General features: G+C 57.5%; 1 non-coding gene and 1 further gene across 2 annotated transcripts; both read right to left on the bottom strand.

The window, feature by feature from the left end:
* Positions 841–2,184, bottom strand: RSC1A1 (regulator of solute carriers 1; the record flags this gene model as incomplete). The annotated part of the gene is given in 1 exon segment (NM_213793.1): positions 841–2,184. The product of NM_213793.1 is annotated as a regulator of solute carriers 1 (mRNA).
* TRNAE-UUC lies at positions 9,672–9,743 on the bottom strand. Its single transcript has one exon. It is a non-coding gene; the product is annotated as a tRNA-Glu (tRNA).

Raw genomic sequence — 17,702 nt, forward strand, 5'->3', positions numbered from 1 at the left:
GACAAAGCTGGATCCTTAAACTGCTGTGCCACCAAGGGAACTCCCTACATCTGGCTTCCTTTTGATGCCATCGGTGACCCCCGACTTCAACACAGTAAAACAAATACAAACCAACACGCCATAACAAACAAAAACTGCAACATTTAATTTTTCCCCCAAACCAAGACACTGACACTAGGCTGATTTCCCCCTTACAATGTTATTTTCTACAACAGGAGCTGGGACAGAGATATGAACACAGCCCACTAAGTCGGGGTCGGGGTGGCAACATTCTGTTAAGAGGGGCATTAAAAAAAAACCCAAAAAACCCTCCCCTCCCCCCACTTCCCCACTCACCCCTCTAAGGAGAGGAAACCACGGCCATTCTCCATCCTGGCAGGTCATGCCATGTGCTGTTTGTAGGGTGACCGGGGGCGGGGGGGAAACCCTAAAAATATTGTAGATTTTTCTTTTCTTTAACTCTCCTAGTAAAAACGTTAAACTGGCTTTCAAGAAGATTCCAAACTAGCATTGCATAGACCAATTCCTTTCCAAAAATATCTCTAATATATTCTTTCTATCTCTCTCTATATATAGGATTTTAAGTCCGGAGCTGTGGGCACGAGTGGGGATTCACTGAGCTCGAGGGGACCAGAGGGCCGAAGAAAGGACTCCCACGTGGGGATGAGGCCGGGGCGCCAGGCCTCCGGCTCCGCCAACATCAATTTGGTTGTGGCCAAATTCTGTTAGTCCAGTTACCCCGGCCCAGGGCCTGGCGTGGGAGGATGTGGCAGGCTCTGTCTCCTTCTGGGATGACTGTTCAGACCTCAGCTACCGTGTGGCTGGGGTGCCTGGTTTGGGGAATTCTCCCCAACAGCATCGAAGCCAGCTCTCTTATGCCTAATGCCCCAGAACTTTGAATCAGACCTCAAATACACCCTGAATGCATCTCCCCACGGGGTTGAGGTCATACAGGCACAGAAGGGGCTCACTTCAACCGGAGACGGTGCGGCCAACCCTCTTGTAAAGTGCCAGGTGTCTGTGGGGCAGGAAGGGACTGGCCGAGCTGACCAGAGCCTTCTCCAGCCAGAGCAAATGCTCCGTCCTATCTCAGGAGGCACCTTCTAACATTCACTTTCTAAAAGCGTTAGGTAATTAAAAACGACAACAAAAATCCTAGACATGCTCTGGTCCCAATGCCAGGAGGTTCCAAGACCGAGACTCTAATTCTTGCCAGTGGGGCAGAAGGGCAAGGACCCCTCCCAGCCTGGGGAGGGTCCCTCCACCCCCACTGGCACCCCACCCAGCTCCCCAGCCCTGCTGGGACCCAGCCAGTGGGTAGGGAGAGAACAGAACCACTCCCTCGCCTGGGGGAGGAGAAAATACCAAACGGTGAACTCTTAAAAAAAAGAAAAGAATGGAAGGAAGGGGAAAAAAAAAAAAAGAGGAAAGAAAAGGGAAAAAGTATTGGGCTAAGTAAACGCCAGCCTGCTGGGTTTACGCAAAATAAGTGAGGTTGAAGAGTGGCAGGGGAGTCTGTCCGGGAACTGGCTGGCAGCCGGAACCCACCTTCAAGCAAATGAACGAGGATGAGGTGGGGTGGGGGGCTGAGAGTAGAGGATTTGGTGGGGGTGGGGTGGGGAGGCGAGGCTGCTCCCTGCTGGGAGGACCCCACCTCTCCCTTGCCCAGAGAGGGGATGCTTTCAGAGGAAGGCTGAGGCTCTCCCGGCCAGGAAGCCAGCTCCCAGCCAGTCCAGTCACAGCCCACCTGCCTCTCCAGCATAGCCCCTGCCTGGGCCAGCTGACCCTGAGGGGAGAGAAGGGGCACTTGGCCTGCCCAGCCCAGCCCAGCCAGGCTGCTGACCTCCAAGGGTTGGGGAGGCACCTTGCCCGGCTTCCTACCAGAAGCCAGCTGCTCAGGACCCAGCCCCGGGCAGAGGGGACCCACCGACCACACTCAGACATTTCTCAGCATGGGGCTCAGGGCTGAGCTGGAGCTAACCGGAGAGGGGGGAGGCAGTGCCACGTGCCAGCCGGGCTGCTAGAACTGGGCCACTGACTGCACAGCAGGCAGCACCCAGGAATCTTTGGGAAGGGCTCAGAGGAAGGCAGGCGAGGGGCTGGGGGCTGTGCTGGAGACAAGCGTGTGCAAAGTGCAGGCTGCCGGGGCAGCAGGAGAACATTCGTTGCAGGGCGAGGTGGGGTCTCAATCTGGAGTGTGGGTGGGGTTTGAGGTCTTGGTTCCCAGGAGGAAGCTGCCAGCAGGTCCCCTGGGACACAAGGGAAGGGACAGCTGAAGCACTAAGCAGTCAGAGGGCCATGGTGGCAGGATTCTGGATGTGGACTGGCCCCTCCAAACACAAGGGGGCAATGGAGCAAGGCCCTGCCAGGGCATGGCTGAGCCGGCGCTCCTGGAGTGAGCAGGGACATAGGACAAGAGGCCCCTTGGGCACAGCATCCTTGCTTGCAAGGGTGCTGCCACATGTCCTCGCCGAGGGGCCAGGTGGGTCCCAGCGGGGCCATCCCTGCCGCAACCGCCGTGTTTATCTGGCCCACCTGCTTCCCGGGCCCATGTGTCCTGCCCTCTAGTGGTTCAGGGGAGAATATTCACAGTGGTGCCCAGGGCCCTGGGGGGCCAGGAGGGTCCCATCATGGGTGAGAGGACAATGGAATGATGCTTTGGGGCTGGAGAGCACGGAGGAGGCACAGATGAGATGCAGCACGGATGGTGACCTGAAGGGGAAGGCCCCTTGTGGAATGACGTGGGTCGGGTCTGGACACCCGTCGAAGGCAGGGCCCTTCTCCAGTCTGGACACCAGCTCCTCAATGGCTTTCAATCACGACTGGCTCGTAGACCCCAGAAGAGACCCTGCAGGGAGATACCAGTCAGCTTGGCCTCCTCAGTGGTGTCTGGGCCTGACCCTTGGAGGTACTCCCCAAGCAGATGCTGTTAACCAGCCCCGTTCTTCAGAGAGGGAAACTGAGGCTCAGAGAAGTCGAGTCACTTGCCCAGGGCAACAGAGGTATTAAGTACATGGGGTCACAGAGCTGGCACAGACCAGGCCCAAGTCCTGCTGGGCACCAGCAATTTGTATGCTGGGGTGTCCTACACCCAACTTTGTGGCAACTCTGGAGGGAGGGTCTGCAGCCAGTCCCGCTTGACAGACGGAGAACCTGAGGCTCAGGAGGATTACGAGTCTTGCTAAAGTGCGGCAGCGGCCTGGGGAGACTGGCTCTTCTCTCCAGTGAAGCCAGGCCCACCCTGGGGCTGTGGACATTCAGGGCCCGGCATACAGCTTGGCAATGACCTTGCTGCCAAATAGACTGGGTTCTCCCCTCCTGAATCTGCTTCCTCACCCTTAGAAGGGGCTAGAGAGGGGTGTCACAAAATCCCAGGAAGTGCCCTGGTTTTTTTTTTGGTTGGTCCCACCCAGGGCAGCCCAAGAGGCTGTGGAAAGAAAGCAGTTGCAATTTCAGCCTTAGCCAGCAGGGGTCAGCAAAACAACACCAGAGGGCAGGTCTGGGGACCCTGGGTGGCCCTAGATTTTTTTTTTTTTTTTTTTTTGGTCTTTTTAGGGCCACACCTGTGGCATAAGGAAGTTTCCAGGCTAGGGGTGGAGTTGGAACTCTAGCCACCAGCCTACACTATAAGCATAGCAATGCAGGATCTGAGCCACATCTGCGACCTATGCCACAGTTCATGGCAGCGCCGGGGATGGGGCCAGGGATAGAACTTGCATCTTCATGGATACTAGTTGGGTCCATTACCGCTAAGCCACAGTGGAACTCCAGGCCCTAGGTGTTTAAATGGGCACTTTCCCACCCCGCCCACAAGAAGCAGAGGAAAAGGCTCCAGCATAGCCCCGCAGGTGGGAAGCTCCTCCACTCACTGCGTGAGCCAGGCACACAGGAAGTAAGCTGTAAACGCACGACTGTGAGAGGGCACCCTATAAACTGCCGAGCTCAAGCCAAAGCTTGATCCTATCAGCCCTCCGTCTCTGAATACCATGCAGGCAGAAATCTGCTTGGCTCACTGCCGGAACCACGGCACCCAGCTCAGGATGTGGTGTCAAGGTGTCCAACCAATGTCTGTTCAATAAACAGACAAGTCGTCACCATTATTTTAGAAGTTCTGAGTCCCAGGAGGAAGGAAAAGAAAAGTGGAGATCAAAAAAAAGATGTAAGAGTTCCCGTCATGGTGAAGTGGTTAACGAATCCAACCAGGAACCATGAGGTTGCGGGTTCAATCCCTGCCCTTGCTCAGTGGGTTAACGATCTGGCGTTGCCGTGAGCTGTAGGGTAGGTCGCAGACACGGCTTGGATCCTGTGTTGCTCTGGCGTAGGCCGGTGGCTACAGCTCCAATTCGACCCCTAGCCTGGGAACCTCCATATGCCATGAGAATGGCCCAAAAAATGGCAAAAAGACCAAAAAAAAAAAAAAAAGAAAGAAAGAAAGATGTATGAGGGCCTTGCCACGTGCGAAGCCTGGTGCTAGGCATTTTCCAAGGTTCCTCGGAACCCTCAGAACCCACCCTGGGGTGTTTGTCCCAGTGTTCCAGGTAAGGTGCTGTGACATTTGACAGACAGGGGAACAGAGGCTCAGGCAGAAGTGACTGGTCCAAGGCCACACTGACGAGAGCTGGCATTCGAAGCTAGGGCAGCGGGCTGCTGAGACCATATGCTCTCACCATGGTGTCTGAGCCACACCTGTAACCTGCCCAGAACCTTCACCCCTACCTGTTGGCCAGCTGGATGCCACTCAGAGTAGTGGAGCCATCGCGGCTCACGAACAGCCGGAGGTTGCTGTCTGTGGGGACAAAGGAGAGGGTGGAGGCTGAGGGGGGCCCAGGGCCAGGGAGTCCCTGGGCATCCCCCCCAGCTGCCGGCTGCCAGCTCACCCTCAGTATTGCTGCCATCAGTGAAGTCTTGGCTCTGCACAATCTTCTCCACGATGTCGTCAGCATCGATCCGAGTGTCATCCACCCAGGTCGGGTGGCTCTCCACCGAGTCCTTCTTCCTCCTGGGGTGGGGCGGGGCATTGTCACAACAGTCAGGGCAGTAACAGGCCCACGGACCACAGGTCCGAGCCCCTGCCACCCTCAGGATGCTCTAAGCACACGCACGTGAGAGCCGGTTCAGGTTGGTTTTTAACCCTCACACCCTCCCTACGCGCTGGTGCTGCTACGACCTGGTTTTAAGAGAGAGGGACACGGAGGCCCCAGGGGTTAAGTACCAGCTTCTGAGAGGCCACAGCGCGGAGGCAGGTGGGGACCTAAGGTGCCCTAAACCACACACAGCAACCACGGAGCATGCGCGCCCGGCCCTCGGGTGCAGGAGCGGTTGGCAAGCCCCCACCCAGCCCCCTGGGGGGGCCCCTTGCCCCCGTGTTTCAGGTGAAGAAGCCAAGGTTCGTTCGGGAAGCCAGCGGAGGAGTCTGCGCCCCAGGAGCCCTCACACGCCTAAATAGGTGCCCGGCCTTAGCAAAAGCCTTACCGAAAGGAGCGGTCAGACAGGTGCGGGGGCCGGGGGGGCCGCGGCGGCTTCTCGGGGGCCGGTGCTCGCGCTCGCCGCCCTCGGGGCCCTCCACGGCCATGCCGAGGCCGCCCGAGGCGCTGCTGCTGGTGGACGTGTTGCGGCGGTGCGTCAGGTCCGAGAGGCTGGAGGAGCGGGAGTGCTCCGTGCTGTAGCCTGGCGGGAGGCCGCGGGGACGTCATTTCGGGGGGGGGGGTCGGGAGGCCGAGGGCGGTGGGGGGGGGGGAGTGGCGAACACTCACCGGAGATCTTGGACTGCTGGCTGGCGTAGCTGGAGTTGCGGGAGTGGCCGGAGTGGAACACCTCCTCGGGGCTGGAGAGGTTCTGGTCCGGCTCCTCTGGCACCCCTGGAAGCCGGGGAGGCGCAGGGTCACCGTGTGCCACCCTCGGCCTCTCAGAGTGGGGCGGGGGTGGGGGCCCAAGGTGTATTTGCATTTAGGAGACCGAAAAGCCGGGGTTCGGGGGGCAGCAACCTGCCCTGAGCCAAGGTCATCCTCCAAACCCAGGTTCCTTCCTTCGGGCCCCAAACATCCGTTAGAGGATGTTCTCCAGGCAGGCCCTCCACTGGGTGCCCGCAACGGGACACGGGGCGTCCCGGGCACTCGCGGTGGGAAGGAAGAATGCTGAACAAAAACGGCCCACAGGCGGCCACCACTGGCGCCAGGGTGCAGAGGCAGAGCAGGCAGGTGGGGGGCTAACACCTGGGGATCAGGGGAGGCTCCTCTGAGCAGGTGGCTTGAATGCCAGGCCTTGGGGATCCTGGGAGGGAGCCGGCCAAATAAGGCCTCAGGGAAAGGGTCTTCCAGACAGAGGGAGCAGCATGAGCAAAGGCCCTGAGGCTTAGATGCTTGGGTCAGTGTCGCTTGAGTGGAGCAAATAAAGGTGGAGGGGAGCAGCCGACAGCGCTCTCCCAAGTCACCCACAAGCCCAACTTCGAAACGAAACACGCTTGCAGGCACGAGCAGCAGGAGGCGTGGGGCACCCCATCGGGGTCTCTGCATCCAGGGAGCTGCCAGGCGGCTGGGGGAGAAAGAGGCAGAAGATCCCACCATCGCAGGAGAGGCACCCCTTCTGCTTTACCCAAAAGGCGCCGTATTGCTGGGTGGCCTGATCCCAGATCTGTCCTCTGGGGATCCCCACCCTGAAGCTGGGGAGAGCAACAGAGCTGGGGAGCCCCCACTCTGCGTGCAGCCCGCAGGCTGAGGCAGGCAGGAAGCCCAGCTTTCTGCTCTGGGCCCCACCTAGCCGCGTCTGCAGGAGAAAGGGGAATGCAGGAAAGCTGGCCTTGGGGTCAGTGTCCCTCACTGCTCCCAGCCCCCCAGGGGCAGAATCACCCAGAGGACAGGGCCCTAACAGCTCTGGCATCAATGAGGCCCACCGTGCTGCAGCCTTGCCTACTGATCAGCTTGGGGGCAGTCAGCTCCCAGCTCTGCCCTCCCTGCACCCAGGGAGGCAGTGCAGGCTGCAGCCTCCTCTCCTGGTAGCACCGCCCCCTTCAATTGCTATGCTGATTCCTCTGGGGCTAGAGGCTCATGTGCATTTTCCATAACATTAGTAATAATGATAATTTAGTGGAAACATGTGCTGGGAAATACAGAGGACACTGTATGTGCCAGGCAAGGCACACATGTTTGCTTAGTGCAGCCCCAGAGCCATCTGGGACGTGGTCACTACCGCTGGTCCCATTTTGCAGAGGAGGAAGCTGAGACCTGGAGAGCAAGACAACTGCTCATGGTCACAGAGCAAGTAGCAGAGCGAGAGTGCCAGCAGGTGCTTTTGCCAGGAACACCACCCCCCACACCCCAGATTCAGCTCAAATGCCACCCCTCCAGGGGGCGTGCCCTGGCCCTTCCCAGGCGGACACCTTCTGTGTCTCTCTCACAGCTGTAGGCGGGCATGCATTTGACTTATTCTCTCACTGACCCGTCGCTCTTGCTAGACCAGGAGAGCCATGAGGCCAGGGGCCTGTATCGTCCTCAGTCCAGGGTGCTTCTGTGATCCTGGGGCCACACACAGTGCCTGGCTCACAGGAGGGGCTCAGACGTCTGCTTAACGTAAGAATGGGTGGGCGAATGCCACCCCACTAGCCTTCTCTTCTAAGTGTCCCCCTTGGGACCTGGGGACCTGGGAAGATGAAAGCCTTGGGCATGGGGGGGGGGCAGGAGGGGAAGAGTACCTGAACTGAGGATGGTGGGCCGGGCCTTGGAGGGCCGGGACCCCGTCAGGGAGTTGGTGCTGCTGCTGCCGCTGCTGCCTGTCCCGCCACCCTTGCATGTCAGCTGCAGGGAGGAGTCTTGGCCTGGGATGGAGATGGACTTGGCAGTGGACGGTGGCCTTAGGGAAGACAGATGGGTGTCACTGGGGTGCCCCATTTCAGGGTCAGAAGGGGGAACCCAAGAGCCTAGGGGAGGGAAGGGCCCCCGCCCCCGCCCCAGCAGCCTGCACCAGCACTCACGTCTTGAAGCAGGGATCTCCAGAGAGCAGGAACATGCCAATGGTGACCTGGGCGAGAGCCGGAGACATCAGCCACGCCTCCTGCACCCACCCAGCCCCGGCGCCCGTCCTCCTTGCACCTCCCGGCTCTGGCTTCAGATGGGCTTGGACTCTGATCCTGTCTCTGTCCCTTGCTGGCCCAGGCAAGGCCACCGGACCTCGCTGAGCCCCAGTTTCCTCATGCAGAGGACAAGACTAATCCTGACCCCTTCTCCAGGGGGCTAGTGGAGAGGCCACTGGGTGTCTGGCACGGAGGGACTCAGGAGCGGACGGTTAGCTTCTGTCATTTCACAACTAGGGCTGGACCGTGGGGCCCTCAAGGGTGGGGCTGCAGACACTTCATCCTCAGCACCCCTCAGGCCCTCGGAGCGGCCAGGCGGGCGGGAGGGAGGCTCTCAATGCCCACCTGCTAGGGAGCGTCTCACCAAGACCGACGTGGTGGAGGCAGGGGCTTGGGAAAGTTTGCTGGATAAAGTAAAGCAAGAAGCCACTGGCAATGCAACACCCACGTGGGCAAAGATTTTGGCAGTGGTCCAAACAAGGCAAGGTGTGGGTCCCCCACTCTGGAGTGGGAGAGAGTGACAGGCACGGGATGATGGGGTGAAGAAGAGGTGCACAGAGCCCGGGGACATGTCCGACAAAGAAGGTGACCACTGGGCTGAGGCTTTTTTTGACGGATTATTTCACTGGGCCACGATAACAACCTACGAAGTGCGTGACGGGTCCAGGCTGCAGAGGAGGGAACTGAGACACCTCGAGAGACCTGACTGTGCAGGGAGCTGGCCTTAAACCCAAAGCCACCTGCCCCCAGGGTCCCCTTGATCTGGCCTGAGGGTGCACAGGGCCACCGGCGTGAGGCCGAAAGGCCTTGGCTCTCACAACAACCAGCCTGGACCTTTTCAGGGGCCTCCGGTTTCTTCTGCAAAAGGTCCACCAGGAGGCCCCATGCCCACCCCGTCCTGCCTGGCTCTGCTGCACACACGATGCCCCAGCTGGGTCAGCTCACAGAGGTGTGCTTAGGACAAGACTGACCTTCCCAGCCGGGCAGACGGTGTGGCGACAAGCAAGAGAAGGGTGCTGGCAGCGGACGCCCACATATCCATCCCAAGAGGCCAAAGAGGCAGCTCCCTGGGGGGAGGGCGGGAGCTTTCACCTGCCTGGGCCCACTGAGCAGCCGCCTGGGTCTGCCCGGGGCCAGGGACGCCAGGCCCGTCTGCTCACTGATGCTCTGGGAGCTCAGGCAGCCTCCGTCATGTGGGGCAGGGTTAGGAGCTGGGCTGCAAGGGCAGCTCTGCTTGTGACCCCAGGTGGAGGAGCTAACCTCTGGGCCTCACCCCCTCCTGTGCCAAGCTGAGGCCATAAGAGACACCACCCCCACGGGGCTGCTGTCGGGCACCACGGGATAAGGGGTGGTGGGCACGTGGCGATGCTGATCTCGCAGAAAGTGCTCACCAAAGCCTTGGAGGCCAGCCCCGACCCCAAGATGGATGGGGAAGCTGAGGACAGTGGCGGAGTCAGGCCTCCGATGGGGTTTTCTGACCTCAGGGCCCACATCTTCTCAGTGTCTCTCAGGGACTGAGAGAGAACATGGATTCTCTCTCTCTCCCTCCTTTTTTTTTTTTTTTTTTTGACCTCAGCAGTGCAGTTGGCTTGATGTGGGATCTCAGTTCCCAGACCAGGGATTGAACCTGGGCCACAGCGGTGAAAGCACCGAGTCCTAACCACTAGACCACCAGGAAACTCCTGAGAACCTGTATTCTTAACAACCCTCTGGGGCCTCTGACAAAGAGCGCGTTTGCCCCCCGCCTCCTGGTGGCCGCAGGGCCCGGTACCTTGAGGATGGAGTTGTCCTGTCGGGTGTTCTTCGTGTCATACCCCTCCAGCAGGCAGCAGCGCACGGTGGAGCCCGAGCCTGCAAACTCGGCCAAGTTCAAGTCAGCAAAGCCCAGCTGGGAGGGACAGCGGAGAGTGTGAGAGGCTTAGGGGTATGTGGGTGGCCAGGCTGGCAGCCCAAGGGTTAGCATGACAAGGTGGCGAGCGGGAGGGGAGGCAGAGCCCCTGGGCCCGCCCCACAGCCCAGAATGACTGTTGCATAACCGGCACCCAAGGACAGAGGCCCCGGTTGGTGGCTCCGACGTGGCAAAGCCAGGGGCTCACATCCCTGAGCTGCACAAAGCACCCTTTGTGCTGCATCCCAGCGTGCACTGGGGCAGCGCCCGAGATGAAAAGACATTGTTGTCTGTGACACAGACGCATTGTTCCCTGGGAAACAAGGCTGAGCTGTGGGAGCCACCAGGGCAGCGGACAGGAGGGAGGACGGCCCGTGGGAACTTGGCGCTGGGATGAGGGGCGGGGGACCCTCTGCAGGGTGGGCAGGAGACCCTGGTGGGAGCTGGAGTGAGGGGCTGAAGGGAACTCCTAGCTGCTCTGGGCTGCAGAGGGAGCCGGGGTGGGGAGGGAAGTGGGACAGTGTGACAACAGGGGCATGAGCTAACGAGGCCTCCTAAGTGGAAGCCAAGTCTGCCAGACTGGGAGGCTGAGGTGAAGGTGCTGGCCTTGGGGACTTAGAGCATAAACCAAGTCATGAGGGACATTTACTGTGCGCCTGCTGCAGGCAGGTCTTTACCGCAGAGCTGAGGGCACATGCTCCAGAATCAGGGACTCGGGTTCGGATCCCAGCCCTGCTGTCATCTCAGAGCAAGCCCCACTTTACAGACCAGGAAACTAGGGCTCAGAGCAGCCAGTGACTTGCTCAGGGGCTCGCACACCTCCACTGGCAGAGCCAGGCCTGAAACCAGGCCTGATCGCCATCAAGTCTCAGGTTCCCCCTCTGACGAAGGGGAGCTGAGTCTGGGCTGGTGGTCTGATGAGAGAACAGAAGGGAGGGGCCTGGCAGGCCTGACACGTGACACAGCAGGTTGCTGGGGGAGGTGGGCTGCTCCGGCTGTTTGCTGGCAGTTTCTCTGCTGCCTGGGCAGCTGTCCTCACCCACGGGCGTTGACAGGAGGAGAAATCTCCGCTCTGACAGGGCCTTCCAGTTCTAGCCTCCCTGCCGTCTGCGTCTGGGGAGGGCGTCAGCGCCCCAGGGGGGCAGGGTGCACAGCCCAGTCCCCTGAGCTCCCTGAGCTCGGGTTGGGGAGAGGGGGGGCAGGAATCGCCCTTGGACCTTCCATGCAGGGTCAGGCGAGGCAAAGGAATGTCCCCTCTGGACTGACAGAGCGCCTTCCTGGGCCACAGAGGGTGGGGAGAGTCGCCCCCCCCACCACACATACAAGGGGACTTAGGGCAGAGCAGGCTGATTCAGAGCCGTCTCCTCCTGCCTTCCCCAGCAGGAAAGGTTTTCCTGTGTCTGTGGGCCCAGGGAAAGCCTGGCAACAACACAGATGCACAGCGGCGGGGGCTGCCTGAGCCCCCTTCCCCCTCCCCCAGCAGGCAGGTGGGCCCTGCGGCTCTTAGAAAGCAAAAGGACATCTCTGGTGACACAAACACATGCCCCGGTATATTGGTAAGCAAAAAAGCCAAGCTGCGGAAATCTGTTTAGGACAAGTCCATCTTGTGAATTTAGAAATCAGATGGTCCCAGAGTTCCCGTTGTGGCGCAGCGGAAACGCATCCGACTAGGAACCATGAGGTTGTGGGTTCGATCCCTGGTCTCGCTCAGTGGGTTAAGGATCCAGTGTTGCCGTAAGCTGTGGTGTAGTTGCAGATGTGGCTCGAATCTAGCATGGCTGTGGCTGTGGTGCAGGCCGGCAGCCATAGCTTGATTCCACCCCTAGCCTGGGAACCTCCATATGCCACAGATGCGGCCCTAAAAAGCAGAAAAAAAGCAAATAAAATCAGATGGTCTGCATGTGCCCAAGTACACACCGGCGAGCCCGTGTGACCCTCTGAACCACATGCACGTGTTTTAGTTACTGCTCTCCATGGATGATGTATTTCATGCATTTTTTTTTTTTTTCCTTAAAGGGTCTGGGAAGAGCCTAACCAATCGAAACGGTGGGATCTGGGGGTGGGGGAGGCCTGAGGAGGAACAGGGTGGAAACCTCCTGTCACTCTGGGAACCTCTGTGCTATGTGTGCTGCAACAAGCATTCGCTGTCTCTGTGTTAAGCGCAAAGATGGTCAATACAGATATCGCCAAAAAATAATACATCCATGGAGGGCAGGGTGCCTCCTGTTTGGGGCAGAGACACAGATGGAGCGTCTTCATGCCAGTCCAGCCGGGCCCCAGCCCGCCCCCCCATCCCCTTCACGCGGCCCTGCTTACCTTGGAATAAGCCTTCCCGCCTTTCAGCTCCTGCACGGGAGACAGACACAGGCACGAGGGTGACCGGGGATCCCAGGGACCTCGTGGGTCTCCCCATTCCGCCCCACCCCCCCAATCTGCTGCCAGGGGAGGAGGCAAGAAGACGGGCAGACCCAGTCACTTGGGGCACGGGCCTAACGCCACCAGGCCAGTGGCCCCACCGGCCCCGCCACCTCACCTTGCGCACTGACACTCGGAAGACGCAGGGGTCCAGCAGGCCGGTGGCCGGGTTGGCGCTCATCTTACACACGAAGGTGAACCTCTTCCGCCACCGCACACAGTTCTCCTGCACCTCCTCCCTGCGGGCCAGAGAGGCAGTGAGCACAGGGCACAGCGTCCACCTTTAGGGCGTGAGGGTCCTGCTACCTGCAGGGGTGGGGAGGGGACCTCTCGCTTTCCACTTTGGATCACAAAGTGTATTTTCAGGAGTTCCTGTCATGATGCAGTGGAAATGAATCCGACTAGGAAACATGAGGTTGCGGGTTCGATCCCTGGCCTTGCTTAGTGGGTTAAGAATCTGGCGCTGCCGTGAGCTGTGGTGGAGGCTGCAGACGTGGCTTGGATCTGGCGTCGCTGTGGTTCTGGCGTAGGCCGGCAGGAACAGCTCCGATTAGACTCCTAGCCTGGGAACCTCCAGATGCCGCGGGTGTGGCCCTAAAAAGACGAAAGACTAAAAAAAACAACAACAAAAACACAGAGATTATTTTCATAACAAGAATCCGCTTTTGTGGGCATGTTATAACAACGAAAAAAACATAATAAAAATGAAAAAAACACAAGGCGGGGTGAGGTCAGGCTGGGGGCAGCTGCCTCATCTGCTTCGGCACTGCCCAGTCCCCACCCCCACCTTGTCCTGGGCCCTCGGGCAGCTCCTTGGCCTGCCATTCCCTCCCAGCAGCCAGATTCCCGCTGGCCATCTCCAGTGACCCTCACAACAGGGTGACCAGATGGGCTACCGGCCCTTTTTACAGATGAAGAAACTGAGGCTAAGCAAGCTGCCCAGTATCACCCAGCCAGGAAGGGGCTGGCCCTGCGCCTGTGCTGCTGGCTCCAGAGCCCCTTCCTCCCCGCTAATAACGGCAATGATGATAGTAACGACAGCGGCTCCCACTCAAACAGCGCTTCCTACGCACCAGGTACCACCCAAAGCACTTTACAAAACCAGCTGCCACTGGAGCTGCTCCAAACGGCGATCCATGGTCGCCCCAACCCTCCCAGCAACTGCCCACAGCGGCCACAGTCAGAGTCCAAGCCCAGCTTCAAAGGAACCGGGAGCCCCAGGGCTAAGACCCAGGCCCGAAGCCCACCACTGGCTCTGGTGTCACCGCTCAACCCTCCCCACTGGGAGGAGACTGGCTCTCCAGCCCCTGGAGCTCCTGCCAGGCCCATGGAACAGGTCCAGGCCCCCACATTCAGCACCCTGTGCCCTGGGAGGGAGCAGGAGCCCGCAGCGGTGGCGGCAGCGGCAGCAGCGCAGCGAGCCTCTCCAGCTGCTGCGGGGCCTCTCGGGCCGGGGGTGGCAGGCCCATGGCAGAGATAGCTCGCCCACAGCCCGCCGGGCAGGCGATGCTCAGGAAGGGAGAGGCCAAGTTTGTCCCTCGGAACAGGAGCAGCGGAGCAGACAGCTGGGGAAGCGACTGCTTTACACCCTGCGAACCCAGGAGGCTGGGGTTAACGGCTGGGGGGAGGCGGGGGGCGCTCAGGTCGGAGGGTTGGGGCAGGTTGAGCAGCTCCTGAACCCAGGGTTGCTTGCTTTTCACAGCAACCTGGAAGGCAGACTCCATGCCACCCCTTCCACGGCTGAGGGCGCCGAGGCTCCTGGAAACTGCCCAAGGTCACACCCCCAGGGACAGACAAAGCAGGATCTGAACTCAGGACTGGCCAACTGCAGGCTCAGGGCACTCGGCCATCACCTCAGTTCACAGGCCAAGGGCTCGGCAAAGCTGGGCAGACGGAACCCACTCTGCAGCCGAGGCCCCCACCTGTGTCTGAGTGCCAAGTGTGTGCCAGGCGCTGGACACTGCAGGGGACCTGACTCACAGACTGACATCTGACAGTCACCCAGGAATGACTCGCTGTCACCAGGAGAGGCGGGAGGGCTGAGTCAGGGAAGGTGACTGGCCGCAGGGAGGGGGCATCAAGCCCAGACCCGCGTGACAGATGAGGGGGGAGGCCAGTGGGGGCGACGGTTCGGGCAGAGGGCACCGCGTGAGAGAGGAATGGACACGCTCTTGGTTTCTTGGCCGATGAAAGCCCCAAGCCGAGCCTCTGTGAGGCGCTCCCTCTCGCCCTGCAAGGCTTTGAGGTTGGGGCTGAGGCGTCCCCCAGGTCCTGCCGGGGGTGCAACAAGGACGATCAGGCGGACCTGGGCTCACAGCCTCACACTCTGTGCAGCTCGGGCTGGGGCCTGACCCCTGCATCGTCATCGATACAACGGGCACCACTCACTCCCTGGCAGGCACCTGCGAGCACGGAGCGAGGTGAGGCCTGCAAAGGGCCGGGCTCGGGAGGTCTGCGAGACACGGCTCATCTGATGAAGACACTGGGCGTCTAGAGGGGCTAATCAGCAGGCTCTGACCTTGTCAGGAAGCTGAGCTCCCACAACCCCTGCAGACTGGAACAGAAACGTCAGGGCAGAGACGGAGGGGAAGAAGGGAGAGTTCCCAACCCCCAGTGGATATGGGCAGGGACCCCCCCAGGAAGCAGGTGCCACAGGAGGGGCGGGAGCCCTGGGCTGGGGCATCATGTGAGCCAGGCACGCCGGCTCCCCTCGGTCATTCATTCAAATAACTGAGCACCAGCTGTGTGCGAGCCCCTGTTCTATGCACGGGGGCCACGGTGGGGACTAGCTTACATTTTGCTGAGAGTGGAAAACTGTCTGTATGGGCAGATGACTTGATCTTATCTGTAGAAAACCCAAAGGAATCCACTAACAAAAAAAAAAAAAAAAAAAAAAACTATTCAAATACGTGAGTTCAGCCAGGTTGCAGGATATAAGATCAAGATACAAAACCCAATCATTTCTATATAGGAGTGAGCTTCCACAATGAAATGAAGAAAACAATCTCAGCTACAGGAGTATCAAAGGAATAAAATAGGTAGGATTAACTTAACGAAAGAAGTACAAAACACATACTCTGGAAAACTTAACAGTATTGGTGAAAGAAATTCACAAAGACCCAAATAAATGGAAAGACATCCCACAGTCATAGACCAAAAGACGTCAGATGGCTAAGATATAATACTCCCAAATGGATCTAAAAATTCAATACGATCCCTAGCAAAATCTTAGCTGGCTTCTCTTTAGAAAATTGACAAGTTGATCCTAAACCTTGGAAATTCAAGGGACCAGAATACTCAGAACAATCTAGAAAAAGCAGAACATGATTAAAGGATTCACACGCCTTGACGACAAAACTTCTATGAAGCTACAATAATCATGAAAATATGGTGCTGGAGTTCTCCGAACTCCGGGTTAAGGATCTGGTGTTGTCACCGCTGTGGCTCTGGTTACTGCTATGGCACAGATTCAATCCCTGGCCTGGGAATTTCTGCAAGAGATGGGAATGGCCAAAAAAAAAAAAAAAAAAAAGTGATCAATGGAATAGCATTGAGAGTTCAGAAATAAACCTTTGCATTTATGGTCAATTAATTTTCAACAAGGATGCCAACAGGGGAAAGAAAAGCCTTTTTAGGAGTTCCCGTCATGGCTCAGTGGTTAACGAATCTGACTAGGAACCATGAGGTTGTGGGTTCGATCCCTGGCCTTGCTCAGTGGGTAAGGACCCGGCATTGCCGTGAGCTGTGGTGCAGGTCACAGACGAGGCTCAGATCTCAAGTTGCTGTGGCTCTGGCATAGGCTGGTGGCTACAGCTCCGATTAGATCCCTAGCCTGGGAACCTCCATATGCTGTGGGTGCAGCTCTGAAAAGACCAAAAAAAAGAAAAGAAAAGAAAAGAAAAGCCCTTTTGGGACAACTGTATATTCACATACAAAAGAATGAAGTAGGCTCCATTTCTCACACCATATATAATAATTAACTCAAAATGGATCAAAGACCTAAGTTTAAGAGCTAAAACTATAGAATTCTGAGAAGAAAACATAGGGGTAACTCTTCATGATCTGGGATTAAGCAACAGTTTCTTAGATATAACACCAAAAAGTATAAGAAAGAAAAATATATACTGAACTTCATAAAAATTTTTAAAAATTTGCGATTCAAAGGACACCATCAAAAAAAGTGAAAAGACAACGCACAAAACGAAAGAAAATATTTGCAAAACATATATATGATAAGCGATTTGTAGCAAGAATATATAAAGAGCACTTACAATGCAATAATAAAGACAAATAACCCAGTTTTTTAAATGGGCAGGGAGTTCCCATCATGGCTCAACAGAAACCAATCCAGCCAGTCTCCACGAGGATGCTGGTTCAATCCCTGACCTCATGTAGTGGGTGGAGGATCTGGCATTGCTGGGAGCTGTGGTGTAGGTCGCAGATGTGGCTCAAACCCTGCATTCCTGTGGCTGTGGCTGAGGCTGGCAGCTGCAGCTCGGATTCGACCCCTAGCCTGGGAACTTCCATACGCTGCGGGGGTGGCCCTAAAAAGCAAATAAAATAAAATAGGCAAACGATCTGAATAGAAAAATTTCTCCCGAGAGGATATATAAAGAGCCAATGAGCACCTGAGAAGAGGCTCTATCTACATCATTAACCCTCAGGGAAACACAAATCATAACTGCAATGAGTTAGCGCTTCACACCCACTAGAACGGCTGTAATCGAGACGGGTAATGACAAGTGTTGATGAGGATGTGGAGAAGCTGGAACCCTCGTGCACTGCAGGTGGGAATGTGAAACGGTGGCGCTGCTTTGGAAAACAGCCTGGCAGTTCCTCAAAAGGTTAAGGAGTTACCATATGATTCAGCAAGCGTACTCCTAGGTGTAGACCCAACAGAAATGAAACACAGGTCCACACAAAAGCTGGTACACACAGGCACAGAGCAGCATTATTCATCACCAGAAAGGGAAAGCCAGCGTTCTTGTCGTGGCTCAGCAGAGACAAATCCGACCGGTATCCATAAGGATGTGGGTTTGATCCCTGGCCTCGCTCAGTGTGTTAAGGATCCCGTGTGGCTGGGAACTTCCCTGTGCCATGTGTGCGGCCCTAAAAAGCAAAAACAAGAAAGTGACCCAAATGTCCATCAGTGAGGGAATGGATACACAAAATGTGGTACATCCATACAACGGAATGTTATTCAGCGATAAAAAAATAAGCATCTAAACATGCCATGTTGTGCATTCCCCTTGAAAACATCATGCTGGAGTTCCCGTCACGGCACAGTGGAAATGAATCCTACTAGGAACCATGAGGCTGAGGCCCCCTGGCCTC

This window comes from Sus scrofa, chromosome 1 (assembly GCF_000003025.6).
Source record: "Sus scrofa isolate TJ Tabasco breed Duroc chromosome 1, Sscrofa11.1, whole genome shotgun sequence".
Taxonomy (NCBI): Eukaryota; Metazoa; Chordata; class Mammalia; order Artiodactyla; family Suidae; genus Sus; species Sus scrofa.